This window comes from Monopterus albus, unplaced genomic scaffold (genome assembly GCF_001952655.1).
Source record: "Monopterus albus unplaced genomic scaffold, M_albus_1.0 scaffold41.1, whole genome shotgun sequence".
In the NCBI taxonomy this organism is placed as follows: Eukaryota; Metazoa; Chordata; class Actinopteri; order Synbranchiformes; family Synbranchidae; genus Monopterus; species Monopterus albus.
Genome location: NW_018127921.1, coordinates 1,771,432 through 1,786,023, shown reverse-complemented (window position 1 = coordinate 1,786,023; position 14,592 = coordinate 1,771,432). Strand labels below are relative to the sequence as shown.

The following is a 14,592-nucleotide window of genomic DNA, read 5'->3' as shown; positions in this document are numbered from 1 at the left end:
ATTGGGGTGAGTGCCACTGGCCTGTAGTCGTTCAGGCAGGTGACCGGGCTCTTCTTGGGAAGGGGGACGATGGTTGTGGTCTTAAAGCAGGTGGGAACGATGCTCTGGCTGAGGGAGAGGTTGAAGATGGTGGTGAGAACATCAGCCAGCTCGCTGGCACATGCCCTGAGAGCCCTCCCTGGGATGTTGTCCGGTCCTGCCGCTTTGCGCGGGTTGATCTTCCTCAGGACCGTGCGTACCTGGCCTGGTGAGACAGTTAGTTGAGGTGAGTGGGCTGGGTGGTCTGGTTGTGTGTGTGCCTCCTCTCTGTGCTGTAGCTGGAGGTCTCAAAGCAGGTGTAGAAGGTGTTGAGGTCATCCAGCAGGCTGTCTGTGGAGCTGATGATGCTGGTGGTAGTCCTGTAGTCTGTGATGTGCTGCAGGCCTTGCCACATCCGCCTGGAGTCAGCAGTAGAATAGAAGCCACTCAGCTTCTCTCTGTACTGCCTCTTGAGTGCTGTAATGGCTTTCCTTAGTCCGTACTTCGCATCTTTGTACTCCATGTCATTGCCCGATTTGAATGCATGAGAGCGACCTGACTGTTTATCCAGGGCTTCTGGTTGGGGAATCTCCTGACTTGTATGGTGGGCACAATGTTGTCGATACAGGTACTAATGTATCCGGTCACATACTCAGCACAATCCTGTACGCTGACAGAAAAGTCCTCTGAGGTGGCTGCAGCTTTAAACACATCCCAGTCTGTCTGGGCGAAACAGTCCTGCAGGGTGCCTTCAGCCTCTGGGGTCCAGAGTTTAATTTGTTTGGTGACAGGGCTTGTTTCTTTCAGTCTTTGTCTGTAAGCTGGATACAGGAACAAAGAAATGTGGTCTGAGCGTCCAAGGTGGGGGTGGAGTGCAGCCCTGTATGCACCACGTATGTTACTGTAAACATGATCCAGAGTGTTCTTGCCCCGAGTGGGATTGTCCACATGTTGGTAATATTTTGGAAGTACAGTCCGTAAATTGCACTTCCACTGCCTGCAGCGGTAAATACAGATTCGGGGTGCGCTGTCTCTAGTGCGTTGATGACATCATAGAGTTTGCTGAGAGCCGCAGAGGGATTAGCTCTTGGGCTAACATACACAGCACCTAAAAACAGCATTATGCTCTCTGGCCTGATAGTAGGGCCGGCATTTCAGCAATACATTCTCTGATTTCCCATTGTGTTGTAATCCTAGCCCTTAGCTCGTCCAGTTTGTTTTCCAGAGACTGTACGTTAGCCAGGAAGTGGCTGGGTAATGGTGGTCGGGTAGCACAAGCTTTTAGCCTAGCATGGAGTCCTCCTCGCCTGCCCCTTTTGCGTCTCCGTCTCCGGGTCGCTCTCCTGATTTCAGCCTGCTCGCTTGTGCCTGGTGCTCCGGGCCTCCCCGAGGACGGAGTTGGCTGTCCTCGCCATTGTTGCTGTTGTTGTTGCGAACAATGAGTTGTAGCTCCGGTGGTATGAAACCAGTAAGTTCCCAGTGGTTTTGTGAGTTGGCGATATCCAGCAATGCCTGTCTGTTGTATGTTAGCAGTGCATGACATTTGTGCACTGCAGTGAAAGCAAAAAACACACAAAAAAAAGAAAACGAAGAAAGAGCCAGCATTCAAGATGCACAAACACGTTCGCCTCGGTGTAATTAACTTGTATTGTTTATTTAATCCATATAACAGAAACGTAAAAATTCACCATTTCATGAGTGTTATGTGCAGAACTATTTCTTGGCTGGAACTAGGAGCCACAGCAAACTGACATCTTTACACTGCGGTTTTGTATGAAGCTAAGTTTACCATACAGATGTGGAAGTGGTATCAATCTTCTCAGTTTGCATCAAAGCAAATAAGTGTTATTTGATAAAATGTGGACCTTTCCCTTTAAGTTCTCTACAACTTTAAAACAAAACTAATTGATTATTGACCATCTCTCCAGGAAATAAAAGATAGCATGCTCCATCTCCATATCTGTGTGTGATAGGGAGAGAAACTACATCTGGATTGGGCCATTTCACTTCCCTGCCTGCAACAGGCATGTCACAGTTGCTGCTGGTCAAAGCAGCAAAAGAAACAGCAAAGCCACCGAGTGCAGATTAGATTGTCGCTGTCAGCCACCTCAGTAATGTACTGGCTAGATGCAGTATCACGATAATGAACGGGCCATGGGGGACAATGCCTGTGTGGATTTTTCTTGATGAAATGCACCCAGCATTGTGGATGAGCTGGCACTATCACACTCTGGTGACCTCTAATCTGTCTGCTTGCCATGTCAACTGAGCACAGATCCACAACTAGACAGTGCTTTTGGATGTTTTTGGAGCACAAATTCACTTAAGAAGGGATGACTGATTGCCTTGGATATGGGTTTTTTTTAAGTAGGGGGGCAACCAATGAAAATACTGGCATAGTCCAGGAATCCCTGCGGTGTTTCTCATCAAAATGAAAGTGAAAATGCACCACAGAACTCAAACTGCCCATGTTCTTATCAAACATGAATAATTCAATGATCTTCAGTACAGTCCACTAGATTAAAAGATGAAAACAAGAATTATAAAAGGAAGGAAATAAATAAACAAATATAGTGTGGGGTGGTGGATTCACCCAATAATGCATCAAAAATGCATTACAGTGTTGTCCTAGCTTATCATAAAAACACTCTAGCCACTGATCCATGAATAGCAAAATGATGGTGAGAAACAAATTACATTAAGTAAAAGGATAAATACAGTGCTTGGGTTATCTCAGACTAGCTGAGGTAGATTTCTCCCATTAATCATGAGTGTCATTCAGAGCAGGTTGCTTGCAGACAGAATTTCCATGTTTACTTTAACAGTCATTCAGCTTATCTCCAGGTACCTGCAAAACCATCCCATGAGACTAACTGAGCAGAAATGAGAGGGTCAGACAGGTGAGGGCACCAGAATGTGAAAATCTGCAGAAGTATTTGCTCAGAAAATAAGAGAGAGTGAACTTAATGATGGTTTATGGTTCTAAACACAAAATAATGACCTCTCAACTGAGAAAAAACTGAGTGACCTGGTGTTTTGATTGGGCAGAACATTTTCTCCCACAAAACCTAAATGGCAAAACAGGAAACTCCAGTCTGCTTTCCAATTCGAGACAGATAAGCATCAAGAAGCCACACTCAACAGTTGCTTCTCTTTCAGACTATCTACAATAATAACCATCCTTTCCCTTCATAATACAACTTGTGTCATCACTCCTCTAAATAGCCTTCCACAGTGCCACAATGTGAAAACATCTAAACACAGCTGGAGTGAGACTTCCACACTTTCTCTGTCTGTCTTATCTAGAGGTTCTCTACTTTTGGGTGCTTATCAGGAGGAAGCAGGAAACAGAGAAAGGCTATCTCCGTCCACAGAGTAAATCAAGTGCAGGAGAATGAAAAATGAACATACTCTGGGTTCCAAACATTTATAAACCCAGAAGTTGTGAACAGAATTTGGACAAACACTGAAGAAGTTATATTATACAGAGATCTGGAACTTTATGAGACATTTTATTTAAGCAGAAATGCAGTAAAATCCAGACATATTACTGCTAACCAACCTAGAATCCCTTACAATACATTCATGAGGACCTCCTACAAGTTCTGTTTATTTGCATATTCCTAGGAGAGTGTGTGGTGTTGTGCTACAAAGTCATTAAGTGCAAAGAAATGCCAAGTATAACACAATGAGCAACAAAGCTTCCAGTATAATCACTTCACTCCTCCCACATCTCAGTACTAAACATGATAACTGGATACTTGAGTGAAGGTAGTGGGGGCTGTCATCTGATCTTTTAAGAGCTTTAAATCCTTCAAACTCTCACAGCAGCTCTCTTTATCTCCCTCTCTCAGGTTTTTATGAGGTGAGAGGCACAAACTGATTTTCCACCACACACCAATTCTTCAGAGTGTGTGCAGCGATCAGCTAGGGTTCAGCACCAAGGTTGCCAAACTAATGAATCTTTGTCGGTTTTGTGAAGCACCTGGCGAGCAGGGAAATGACAAGATGCACATGCACAGACGGACACCTTGAGATTCTAAGGAACTGGCTGATGGAAGTCAAGAATCAGAATTCACTTTAGATTGTTTTTCAGTTAGAAATGAAGTCGCCTGTAGTAAAATATGAGTCAAAAACTCCACAGTCGCTGAAGGATAATACTCAATGGCTATTGATTACAAAAGGTAGAAACTGTAACTTCTTGTGACCTGTGTGATCCCCAGCTTGGGTTTGGTTTTGTGTTACACCCCAACTGCTATAAGCTGTTTTAGAAGTCCACCCTAGTTTAAAGAGAGAAAGTGTATGCCTGCTTAAGTCTAATCCAATGCCACAAAAAGGAGCTTAGTTTACAGAGTGAGTCTGGTGCGCCATGGTAAAAATTCAACCCCATGCTGTTAGACACAGTTATGAAGAGTGTCAGTCAGAGAGGAGTGTGATGTACACACACATGGTTGGCCAGATAAGATACCTGCTTTTCACTGCTTTATCTGCAGTTCAGAGGATTTCATCCTCCCAAATCTACAGCAGCATGGGTGTTACATGACAAACACGGCTTACATGACAACATACAGCTATGGCATGTGTATCTTGTCCATGGATACCAGTGTTTCTGGATCCACATTTATTTTATTTAACCTTTATTTAACCAGGGTGTACAACCTCTTTCGCAAGAGATCCCTGGCAAGACGATGGCCTTCAAAAGTGCACACAAACAATGGTGTGTACACATGCAGGGAGGGTCATGGGACTGAGGTTTGGAGGTCATGTTGTGTCAAACAAGCAGGTCAACTGCAGCCTGTGAAGCATAAGGGCGAGCCAAGGGTTAGCAGCAGCCTCAGCTGGCCTCATGCATCATCAGGACCCAATGCAATAAAGCAGGGCAACCTAAAAATCTCTAAACACTCCATCTGTTCTCCATGTTTGTATAGTGGGTCCAGAGGCATTGCATGTATTAAGCCTGTCATAAAACTGACTGAATTGCATGTATTAAGCCTGTCATAAAACAAGCTAGCTGCTATGAGACTGAAGCTTCCAAACTAAAACTGCAACTAACAAGTATTATGATTATTTTTTGACCAGTTGAACAACTGGTTAAACTCTTTTTCAAACAAACTATTATGCTGTGTTCCTCTAAAACATTTTAGCACATTCTTTGTCTTTGGTACCATCCTGCCTGTCACACACTAATCTGACATTGACAGAGCGCACTGTGTATAAAATGACCAAAGTGACTAAAATTATACTAGCTGCCATTTTTGATACTTATATAACTTAACAGGGCACAGTGGTGTGGTGCTTAGTGCTGTTGCCTCACAGTGAGAAGGTTCCGGGTTTGAGCCCCAGCTGACACATTGCCTTTCTGTGTAGAGTTTGCATGTTCTCCCTGTGCCTGTGTGGGTTCTCTCTGGGTACTCCAGCTTCCTCCCACAGTCCAGACTTTTGCAGCCTTGGTTGATTGGCAGCTCTAAATTGCCCGTAGGAGTGAGTGTGTTTGTGGTAGTTTGTCTACATGTCAGCCCTGTGACAGGCAAGTGATCTGTCCAGGGTGAACCCCTCCTCTCACCCAATGTCACCTAGGATTGGCTCCAGCCCCCCCATGACCCTGTTCAGGAATAAGCAGTATAGATAATGGATGGATAGATGCAACTTAACAGAAATTAACAACACAGAAAAGTCTAATCCTTGAATGAAAGGCTTTTTGACTATTTCAAGATATGACAAAACAAAAATAAAAGCCTCCAAGCAGGGACAGTGAAGAGTACAGAACTTAGCCTTCAGCATATTCTCAAGCCGGAAATTAAGGTTAGCAGACTTTAGAACCTTGCATGAAGTAGATTTTGTAACAATGCCTTTTATAAAATGTCTAATTAAAAATTGCCTAGTGCATGCCACACTCACTTATTATTTAAAATAAGCCATGCAAGCGGTTCTCTTTGCCACAAGACCATTTTCCCTGCCCCTTTAAGGGTTGTCAAGCTTAAGCACATACCAGTGCAGGAGGATAGGCTTTAACATTTCATCCTCTGTCTTTAGCACAACTTATTTCATTTTTTCTCTTAAAACACTGAACCAGACACACTTATATACAATCATACAAACATACAAACTCCACACAGAAAGGCAAAGTGTTGGCTGGGGCTCAAACCCAGAACCTTCTCACTGTGAGCTGACAGCACTAATCACTACATCATCATGCCGCCCACCCTTATAACCCCAATTCAAATTCACTCCATTCAATATATTGGATTCCTCAAGAATTCATTTGTGAATTTAAAGCCATTTCAAAGCCTCATCTGCAGAGTCCCATAAATGCTTTGGTGAATTAAATCTGCTAATAATCAACAATCTTTTTTATTGTTTGAGTTATGGTCAGCACCCTCAACACCAAATCTGAGACTGCAAAAAGAAATCATCAATAACAACACTCTTTTTATGGCCAATAAGTAAAAACACATGTCTGTACTTAAATACACTAAGAAAGTGCATAAGATGGTGACACATTACCAGAAAAGCATCTCTTCACCACCAAACCACACATAATGAGGTTGGGCTTTTTCTCCTTGAAAACACACAATCCTTCACGTACGCAAATTTGGGTAAAAGCCTCTTGCCTCAAACCAGTCTCAAATTACTATTCCTAAACTGTTTTTCATCAGTTACCACATCGTTCACTTTAGCTTTCTATTTGCCTTAAAGCGATGGTCCTCATTTCTAAACTGCTTACAGTGAAAATTCCTTCTGACAGACACAAGCCTTTTTCACCTCAAACATATTACTTAGTGCACACACACCTCAAAGACATTTTGCTAATTCATTTCACTTCTTCCCTCAGTATTTATCTCCTCCGAGCATGGTACAACTACAACAGCTTCAAAACAACTAGGGCACATGTTTTAGATAATAGTTGCACTAGAGGCACAGGGATCTGTACCACATTTACTAGAGTGGGCAAAACCTACTGTAGCACAGTGAGTCTTGGGAACATCGCCCCACAGGAGATAACATTTATGAGCTGTTGAAAAGAACAGAGATGATTCAGAGATGGCATGGGTCCATCTGTTGCAACATGAGAAAATATAAGCATCAAATATATTGATGTCTGTTAAGCTAACAAATTTAACATTACAACCCCAAATCAGAAAAAGCTGGGGCAGCATGCAAAATCAAAATTAAAACTGAAAATGGTGATTTGTAAATCATGTGTCCTGTATTACATTGAAAACAGTACAGCAGCACATTATTTGATTGTGATACCCTGCAACACATTCCAAAAAAGTTGGGACAGTAAAGCATTTACCACAGTGTGATGCTGCAGTTCCTTTTCACAACACTTAAATGACGTTTAGGGACTGAGGACACCAAGTGATTAAGTGTGTCAGGTGTCATTTTGTCCCATTCTTCCTGCAAACAAGTCTTAAGGCGTGCAACAGTCCTGGGGCTTCATTGATGCAATTTGTGTTTCAAAATGCGCCACACATTCTCTGCTGGGGACAGGTTGGGACTGCAGGCAGACCAGTCCAACACTCACACCCTTTTCCTCTACAACCAGAACTCGGTAATGTGCACAGTATGAGGTTTTGGATTGTCTTGTTGAAATATCCACGGACATCCCTGAAAGGGAAGGCATGTCATGTTGAAGGCAGCATTCAGCATCTTGCTCCAAAATTTGTATTTTTCAGCATTAATGGTGCCATCACATAAGTTTAGGTTACCTTTGCCGAGGGCACTGACACAACTCCAAACCATGACAGACCCTGGCTTTTGGACCTGTCGCTGGTAACAGTCTGGTTGGTCTTTTCTGTCTTTGGTCCAAAGCACACGGCATCCATTCCTTCCAAAAGAGACCGGAAATACTGTCTGACACAGTACACGTTTCCACTGTGTGATGGTCCATCCCAGATGCCTCTGAGCCCAGAGCAGTTGACTGCACTTCTGGACACTGTTGCCATAGGGTTTCCTTTTGGCACAGCATCTATCGATGTAACTACATAGGGTTTCCTTTTGGCACAGCATCTATGGATGTAACTACATATTGTAGTGTTTGGTGTGCCACAGTAATCCTGTGCCCATGTGGTTATATCACTTATAGGAGAGTGACGATTCTTGATGCAGTGCTGTCTGAGGGATCAGAGAGCACGGTCATCCAGCATAGGTTTGCGTTGTTGCTGTTTACACACTGAGATCTAGATTTCTTGAACCCTGAGGCACTCCACATACAATGTCCAGCTCACTCGATTGGTATTCACCCAACTTCACAAATTGACGCCTCTGTGTCAAATAACTTCTAATCCAATTCAAAACCATTCCTCTGATCCCATATTTTTCTAACGTATCCATTAATAACTCATGATTGATTGTGTCAAATGCTTTTTTTAGGTCAATAAATATTCCCATCGTGTATTTCTTCTCATCCATAGCACTTGTTATGTCCTCCATCAGGTTGGTAATGGCCAAAGATGTTGATCGGTTCAACCTAAAACCATATTGGCAATCAGAGAGGATTTTATGTCTATCAATAATTTCTTTGAGGAACAATGTTTTTAAATATTTCAATAATTTTCTCATGCATATAATAAACAAGGATAATCTCCTTTATTTGGCCAAGTATGTTACACACACAAGGAATTTGTTTCTGGTACAGAACCAAGGCAGCCATCTGTGGCGCCAACTCACACCGATGGCTCTAACCATCGGGGGCAACTTGGGGGTTCAGTGTCTTGCCCAAGGACGCTTTGACATGTGGACTGCAGGCACCGAGATTCGAACCTCCAACCCTCCGGTTGGGAGATGACCACTCTACCCACTGAACCACAGTCACCCCATATGTTGGCAAACTGGTGATCCTCAGCCCATCTTTCCTCCTAAAGGGCTGGGCCTTTCCTGGATGTCACATTTGTACCAAACCATGATTGCAATCACCTGTTAACATCACCTGTTTCAAATGGAATCATCATTTCATTGTTATACCGCATTACTAGCCCTGAAAATCAACCATTCGAACTTTTTGGGGTTGCATAACCCTACTGTGGCTATGAACTTTGTCTGAGGCTAGATGCTGGGCAAGTGGAGTATAGTGGGGTTTATCAGAACTTTTTGGTTATAAACTGATGACAGTGGTGAGACTGAAGCATAACAATGAAGTTTCTGGCCATAAAACCAAAACAATAAGCTGAAAGATGCTATAAGACTAGATCTTACAGAACTTTAATCTAATAAAGTATTCTCAACCAGTAACCCCTTTCATATTAAACGTAGACCCCTATAGATCATAGTGATCTACTATAGATCCACTATAATATAAAAATATATTCATTAAAGAGGCTTTAACACTATCTGATATGTGGGTGTTTTGGCTTTAAAGTCTGAGCAATTAAAGCAATGTAACTGATTACTGTTGATATTAGGCAATTAGTAAATGTAAATACTTTTTCAATGACTAATCATTAGACTCATTTTACCTGCTCAACACTGGTCATGGCACAATAAATCTATGTGTAGCCAGTAGCAAAAGAAGCAGCCAGATAAACTATAATGAAAATGGACACAACAATGCTGCTTATAAACTGGACATACTGTACTTAGATTTACATGTGGGACAACTGGAGGTGGCATAAATGACAAATGAAGGAAACAAGGAAATCATGATTACTGGATTTCAGTTCATTACTGTACATATGTATTATTCTTTTACTAGATTTCACAGACATTTCTGTCTCAGGGGATTAAACAGTGTGTGCACCACTAACATACTGTACTGGCACTTCAATTCAAGACACTACAGTATGAACTATGATGAAATTATGCTCCTTAAACACAACTCCATACTGATGCATTTATGGTTAAACCAAGCTAGAGAAGTAACAGATGTGGCAGCCAACAGAGTGTGATGCCCTGTCTTCTTTCTCTGGCCCTTCTCTCCAGTCACTACTCTGGGTCACCTCTGCCATCTGTGTGGCAGATTTAATTGTTTCAGTCCTTGCTTTGAACAATGAGGATATTTTAGATAAAGAACTAAACTAAATTTCATGGTGCTTATAAAGGGAATGTGCCTGTCAGTGAAACCCAAACCTCACCTAATTCCTCCAAACCCTGCCCCTCACCCAGAGGTGAAACTGTTTTGGGAAGATGTTTTTACTTCAATTCCCAGTGGGACCATAATGCATTTCTGTGTTATGTAGAGGGACTGTGACGTGACTGGGGTCACAAATGTTTCAGGTGCATGGTTCTGAATGCTGAAAACCACTTAAGATGCATTTCATTTTGCAGTTTTGCCTTCTTTATCCAAGTCTTTTCTTTAGTTTTGGTGCCCACTGAATAATGCCATAGTTTTAAAGACATCCATTACTGGCTCAAAACCAACATCACTGAAATGTCAGCCTCATTTGTTAGCCTGTCAAAAGCCTTGATGATGGGTATTCACAAGAGTGTTCAGAGGTGACGCTAGTACATTTCCAATCTGTGGCTGCAGCACCAAAGCAATCAATCTAACAGCCTGTACAGATATTACATATCAGCACTGTGAGGTGGCAGTTTACAGTAATGGTAAAAAATAAAGGTCTGCCTCGACATTTGGCTAAACCAGGAGAGGCCTCCCATAAAACTCTTCACACGCAGAGGCTTTTCAATGGGATCACCATTGGCCAAGAGCGAGCTTGGCTGGGCCTTGAGCAGTGCCCAGGAAAAACATTTGTCATGATTGAAAAACCAGAGTCCAGCCAGAACATCCCTGCAAGTTGCAGTGCATGGAACAGGGTGGAATTCTCATGACATGTAACAAGAGTTTAGGGTGAATTTCATAAATGTAGAAAAACAAATTTGTCTAAAATAATGCTCATTTTATTTGCTATTTTTAGATTAGCTCTTAGAGCTGAGGTGAAAAGTCTCTCATTTTAAGTCATATTAAGCCAACTCATCCTTTTTCTTTACATTTCAGGAGAAAATGTTTAACTTTTTGGCCCAGATTTAGTCAATACCTAAAATTAACATTTCTGTCAAACTTCAGCTGACTGTTCAGATAAGATTTCATTCACATGATTTTAGGCCAAAATAAATTTAAAATAAAAATAAACCACATAATGACAGGGTGCATGAGTAAGAATGCAGCCTGCAGAGGGCATCCGGTCTGATGCTGTGCATCTGGAAACAACAGTCTGGAAAGATGCAACAATAAATTCAATGCATTCAAACTCTTGCAGTATTAGTCAGTCATTGCTATGATCTTAACTTTCTGTTTGATAAGACAAACCAAAGAAAACCCTACATAATAAAATTATTTAGAGAATGATTAGTGCAACTCTCCTCCATTTCGGTAGCCCATTTCTCTTGCTTTTACCTTCTGCCCATAACTCTCTGCTAATCCCCAAAGGAAGAGACCGGGTAGCATACAACTACTGACCCCGAGAGAGGATGCCATTTGATGAAACACCAGGGGAAGGTCAGTCCTCTGATTGATATTCAACCTCCTCCATCTGAGGGCCCTGAACCAAAACGTCAGTGTCCATCCCCCAGGGTGTAAATTACCATGGTGACATTGACAGATACACAGCGCTGGCGGATTCTGAACTTTCACCGAGGGAATGGAGTGCAAACCAAGGCTGAAGCGTGCAGGACAGAGCAGCGGGTAATCTGTCAGTGAAAGCCCTTTTGACAACCTCACACTGTCACGGTCACATGTACAGACAAGGCTGATGGATGAATACACAGTGGGTGCTTTACCGAGATACTTGGCGATGTGCGATGTAACTGGAGAAGGCATAGAGAGTTCATTTCTACCACCACTCTGTGTTTCTCCACTACATCTCCTCCTCCACTTCCACACACACACACACTATATCTTGCTCACACACAACACTTGCGGGTCACAGATGGTGCTGAAAAGTAAAGTGAGGAGATTTTGACCTTTAGGGGGTGTCTGGAGATGCTTAGCAGACTGAGCAGTGGACTACAGGGAGGCGACCTTTTCAATGTCTGTTCATTCTTTTAGAGAAATCTGCGACATGCCATGCCTATCATGAATCTTCATCTTGTGATTTAATAGGATACAGAAAATGGATAGATGGATATCAGCCACTCATAACAATCGCATAGATACTATATACAGGAATACACTGAGGCCGTCACAGCATACATCACAAAATGCATTGATGATGTCACTTACTGCAAAAATATCACTGTTCGTGCCAACCAGAAGCCATGGATGACAGGTGAGGTTCACAGACAATTGAGGGCTCAGGATACAGCCTTTAAGGCCGGCGACACTACAGGCCTAGCAACAGCAAGAGCCAACCTGTCCCATGGAATCAGGAGGCAAAACATCAATACAAAAGGAAAATATCTGGACACTTCAGCAACACTAGAGATGCACAGAGTCTGGCACGGTATCCAAACCCTCAGAGGCTATAAACCCACACCTCGGAATTGTGACAGAGACATCTCTCTACTAAACAGCCTCAATGACTTCTTTGGCCACTTTGAAACACAGAACACCACACTGGCACAGAAGTCCACCCCTCCCCCAGGCAAACATGCTGTGTGTCTCTCCGCAGCCAGCATGAAGAAGACCTACTCCACCCACGCAAGGCAGCTGGACCAGATAACATACCTGGTCATGTTTTAAAGGACTGTGCCGCGGAGCTCAAGGATGTCCTCAGAGACATCTTTAACATCTCCCTGAGCCAAGCGGTTGTTCCCACATGCTTCAAGGCCGCCACAATAATTCCAATTCCAAAGAAGCCCCACCCAACCAGTTACAATGACTATCGACCTGTAGCACTGACTTCAACCATTATGAAGTGCTTTGAGCGGCTGGTCATGCAGAACGTCAAGTCCATCCTTCCTCCCTCTCATGACCCATTTCAGTTTGCATACAGGTCAAACAGGTCCACAGAGGATGCCATTTCTGCTGCTCTCCATCCAGCCCTCACACGCCTAGATTCAAAGAACTCTTATTTGTGAATGCTGTTCCTAGACTTCCGTTCAGCATTCAACACAATCATTCCCCAGCAGCTTACACAAAAAATTGGACACTTGGGACTCAGAACGTCTCTCTGCAACTGGGTCTTGGACTTTCTAACAGGGAAGCCACAAAATGTGCAGGTCGGCAGCAACATCTCCAAGACCATCACACTGAGCACAGGGGCTCCACAGGGGTGTGTGGTCAGCCCATTGCTCTTCACACTGCTGACCCACGACTGTGTGCCAACCTACAGCACCAACCACATTGTCAAGTTTGTGGATGACACGACTGTAGTTGGCCTCATTACCAGCAATGATGAGGCCAACTATAGGAGCGAGGTGTGCCAACTTCAGTGGTGTAAGGAGAACAACCTCTTCCTCAGTGGGAAGAAGACTAAAGAGAAATCATTGTGGACTTCAGTAGGAAATCTCTAAAGTATCCACCACTGACCATCAACGGTGCTGTAGTGGAGAGAGTGAGCAGTACCAAGTTCCTGAGGATGAACATCTTTGAGGACCTCTCCTGGACCAACAACAACACATCACTGGCCAAGAAAGCTCCACAAACTGAGGAGAGCCAGTGTCCCACCCCCCATCATGCGCTCTTTGTACCAGGACACCATTGAAAGCATCATCACTGGCTGCATCACTGTGTGGTATGAAGGCTGTACTGCCTCCTGCAGAAGGACCCTGCAACGCATAGTGAATACAGCCATCAAGATCATCGGTGCCCCTCTGCCTTCCCTCAAGGACATCTTTAACACCCGCCTCACCCGCAGAGCCATCAGCATTGCTGATGACACCTCCCACCCCGCGCACACCCACTTCAGACTCCTGCCTTCAGGGTGAAGGTATCGGAGTCTTCAGGCCCAGTCCACCAGACTTACAAACAGCTTCATCCTTCCAGGCTGTGAGGATGCTGAACACTGTTCACTACCTCCCCCACCTCTGCCCCCTGCTCCTGGACTGTGACCCACCGCAGAACATAAAAAGACTACCTCTGCTGTTTTGCACAAATCCAGTACATTCCCCCTCCTTGTTATATTACATGTAAATCTGCTGCTGTTGGTCATTTGCACTACTATCCATGTGCATCTCAGTCTCACAACCATCTGACAATCTTATTACTATTATTTGCACTACTGTCACTGATTGCACATGGTTTGAGTCATAACCTATTAGGTTGTACCGTTTAGTTTTATCCTAATCACGTTGACTTAGTTTTCTTATTCTTTTTAGTCTATTTTTACTCTACTTTTATTCTATTTTAGTTTCCTTAATGGTATGGCATTCAATACTAGGTGAGAGAGAAATGGTATTTTGATTTTCTGTATGTCCTGCACATATAGTGAATTGACAATAAAAATCTGTGATCTTTTATCTTTGATCTTGATATTCAGGTTTGTGTGGTCAGTTGGACAAACAAAGAAACTGGGATGGTCACTTTGCAAATGTATTAATCATTTAATGGAGAGGATAATCAGCAGTTAAGTGGATAATGAGAAACCTTTACCTCAAATGCAAATTTTTGTTGTGTTTTTTCTTCTCACTCAAAATGATGTTTTGTTCACCAGCAGTAAATTTGTCATTAAAGGTTTTGCCCTCAACAGCATCAAAGTG

The 14,592-nt window shown here is 43.1% G+C and overlaps 1 protein-coding gene across 1 annotated transcript in view; it reads right to left on the bottom strand.

Annotated features, from left to right (window-relative positions):
• tmtc2a (transmembrane O-mannosyltransferase targeting cadherins 2a) overlaps nucleotides 1–14,592 on the bottom strand; it is a 55,626-nt gene that overhangs the window by 39,481 nt on the left and 1,553 nt on the right.